We start from the raw sequence: 3917 nt of genomic DNA, 5'->3' as shown, positions 1-3917 counted from the left end.
TTTTTTGTGTGTGCTGTGTTTGTTTGTGTGTGTGTGTGTGTGTGTGTGTGTGTGTGTCTTTTGGCTTTTTATTCACCTGTCAGTTCTGTCATCTGTTCTGCACTGAAAGCACTGGCCTGTGTGCCCTGGGAGAGAAAGTCCTTGCACTTGAGATATTTGAAAGCCTTAGGAGAGGAATAAAGGTCTCTGGGTGGCATGCTTATATTTAATAAATCATAATTGTCGAAAGGACCATTTTCTTTCTCCTCTGTCCACTCCCATACTTGTGATGCCCTTTGCGTCCCTTTGCCCGACATTAAAAAATGACAGTGGGGCCCACTGCGAAGAACTCCTTACGTGGTCAGGGTTTCGTTTCCCACTCAACTGCAATGTACCCAACATCGAATTGATCCTGAAAGCCAGAATAAAGGTACAAATAATGGGAGTTTGTATTTGCCCATTTTTCTCAACACAGCAATGTGGTTATTCAAGGTTCCATTTTGAAACAATTTCAGACGGGCAAAAAGTTACCAAAAACACTAAGAAGACAGTGCTTTATGTGGGAGCTTAAAATGGTGCAGCCCCTTGGGAAAAGGTTGGCAGTTCCTCCAGAAGTTAAATAGAGTTCCCGTATGACAGGGCAATTCCGCTCCTAGGTATATACCCAAAATAACTGAAAACAGATACAGAAACCAATCCATGTTCACAGCCAGACTATTCCTATTTATAATAGCCCAAAGGTGGAAACAACACAAATGTCCAACAACTGATGGATGGATAAGAAAGGGGATATGTCCACACACTGGAATATTATTCATCCATAAAAAGGAATGAAATGCAGATACACGCTACAAGGCAAGATGAACCTTGGAAACATTACACTAAGTTCAAAAAGCCAGAGGGGTTCCTGGGTGGCTTGGTTAAGCATCTGAATTTGGCTCAGGTCATGATCTCTTGGTTTGTGGTTTTGAGCCCCACATCGAGCTCTGTGATGACAGCATGGAGCCTGGAGCCTGCTTCAGAGTCCGTGTCTCCCTCTCTCTGCCCCTCCCCTGCTCATGCTCTGTCTCTCTCTCTTTCTCCCAAACATAAGTGAAAACATTTAAAAGTTTAAAAAAGAAAAGCCAGACACAACAGGCCACATGCTATATGATTCCATTTGTTGGAAACTTTCAGAATAGTCATGTCTAGAGAGACTGACGGGAGAGCAATGGTTGCCAGGGGCTGGCTAAAGGAGGCAGTGGGGAATGAATGCCGATGGGTATAGGGTTTCTCTTGGGTGTGATAGAAATGTTCTGCAATTAATGTTCTAATGATGGTTGCACAACTTTGTGGATATACAAAAGACCCCTGAATTGTACACCTAGGGTGAATTTTTTGGTGTGTGAATTCTATCCTAAAACTATAAAAGTCTCACATATTCTTTATCATTTCCCAAAGTGTTCATATGTTATGTAACTATAGTTACAAAAAATCGGAAGTTAGCAATATAACACTATAATCTGAGGCACCTGATTCACATCCCCCCTACTCGTCTCACTATTGTCCTATTTTAGGTTCAAGATCCATTTAAGATCCCATATCTGGTGGTCCTGTGTCTAGTCTCCTTTAACCCGAAAGAGTCCCCTCAGCCCGCCTGTCTTTCATGACTTGGACACCCAACAAGTACGGGCCAACTACTGTGTAGAACACCCTTCAGTGTGTATTTCTCTTGACGGTTCCTTCTGCCTCGGGTTACACATACCACACACGTGACCATTTGCTTTCCTAAGTGACCATTAGGAAGCACATTCTGTTGGTTTGTCCCACTCCTGGCATTGTTAACTTTGACCATTTGGTTAAATTGGTGTCTGATCCTGGCTATTTATATTTTTCTTGCTTTTGAAAAGCAAAGTTTCCTTTGGGGTGCCTGGGTGGCTCAGTCAGTTGAGGTCTGACTCTTGATTTCAGCTCAGGTCATGATCCCAGGGTTGTAGGATCAAGCCCTGCGTCGGGCTCTGCACTGAGCGTTGAGTCTACTTAAGATTCTCTCTCCTGCTGCCCCTCTCCCCCCGCCTCTAAAAAATAATAAAATCAAAATTTCTTTTATCACCATCTTGTACTCTCCACTTTCCCTCACTCCCCATGCAAAGTTACCTGTTTAATATACACCATTTAATTTTCATATGTTCTTGAAAAATCCTTTTTGACATTCGGGTATTTTTAATTCATATGAGTGATAATTGTGCTCTATCCTATTCTGTTTCTTTTTTCTTAAACACAGTGTTTTTAAGATCAATCCATGTTGCTGTCCAATTTGTTGCTTCTCATTCTGCATAGTGCTCTATGGCGTATAACCACCACATTTCAATAATGCCATTTCCAAAGATGGACCTCAAATGGGAATCGATACCACCACAAGTAACATTGTAGTAAACATTCTACCACCTGCTTCCTGGATCTGTGTAGGAAATTACTTGGATCATATAGTGAAGGGTGGAGTTGTTGGGTCATAGAAGATACACCCACCCCCCCCCAAACACACATGCACACCCCGCGTCCCTCAGAGTGCCCTGATAAGTGTGCTTCCAACTTCAGTGAATGAGACTTCTTATGCACCTTCCTGCCAATAATTAACACAATGAAGCTGTTTTTGCCAGTCTAAAAGATGGAAAGTAATATCTTACTGTGCTAATTTGCATTTCTCTGGCTACTAGTGATCAAGGACATTTTTTTCCTTCTTATTTTTTAATGTTTATTTATTTTTCGTAGACAGAACACAAGCTGGAGAGACGAGAGAGAGGGAGCCACAGAATCTGAAGCAGGCTCCAGGCTCAGTTGTCAGCACAGAGCCTGATGCGGGGCTTGACCCCACAGACTGTGAGATCATGACCTGAGCCGAAGTTGGACGCTTAACCGACGGAGCCACCCAGGCACCCCAAGGACATTTTTTCATATGCATTTGAACTTTGGGAGTTTTCTGTCAGGTTCATGTTTTTCTAATGTTTAACTTAAGATTCTAAAATATAGCACATCCATGAGAAGACATACATAAAATAAATGGGGGCACCAGGGTGGCTCAGTCGATTAAGTGTCCGACTCTTGATTTCGCTTCAGGTCATGATCTGACAGTTTGTTAGTTCGAGCCCCACATCAGGCTCTTCTGCACTGACAGTGTCGAGCCTGCTTGGGATTCTTTCTCTCTCTAAATCTCACTCTTTCTCTGCCCCTTCCCCACTCACGTGTGTGCATGCCCTCTCTCTCTCAAAAATACACTTAAAAAAATAAATGAGTGAACAACTCTCTGAATAGATCTGTGTAACCACTACCCAGATCAGGTAATGGAATACTACTGGGACTTCAGAAACCCTACCCCTGGGTGTCTGTCATGGTCATTATCCTTCCTCCTCCCAAAGGTGACTCCTATCCTCAAGTCTAAGATTACAGCTTAGCCTTGCTTGGTAATGAAGTTTGTATAAGTGGAATTATATCGTACATAATCTTTTGGTTTTGACTTATTTTGCTCAAAAAATTGAAATGTATCCATGTTGTAGTCTGTTGCATCTTAATCCACATTAGTAAACATACATAGTCAGTTGTGTACATTTTTGGAGTATTCTGGAGCACCCGGGTGGCTCAGTCAGTTAAGTGTCTGACTTCAGCTCAGGTCATGATCTCACGGTACGTGAGTTCAAGCCCCACATTGGGCTGTGTGCTGACAGCTCAGAGCCTGGAGCCTGTCTTCAGTTTCTGTGTCTCCCTCTTTTTGACCCTCCCCTGCTTGCACTGTATCTCTCTGTCTCTCAAAAATAAATTAAAAAAAATTTTTTTGAAGTATTCTTGCTATGAATGTCCTTTCATTTGTAGCCTGATGGCACAAAGTGCCCTCATTCTGTTGAAGTGTATCTAGGAGTAAAAATGTTCGATCATAGAGTATGCAGAAGTTGGCTTTAGTAGAT

The sequence above is a fragment of the Suricata suricatta genome, chromosome X (assembly GCF_006229205.1).
Source record: "Suricata suricatta isolate VVHF042 chromosome X, meerkat_22Aug2017_6uvM2_HiC, whole genome shotgun sequence".
Taxonomy (NCBI): domain Eukaryota; kingdom Metazoa; phylum Chordata; class Mammalia; order Carnivora; family Herpestidae; genus Suricata; species Suricata suricatta.
This window is presented reverse-complemented; position numbering follows the sequence as displayed.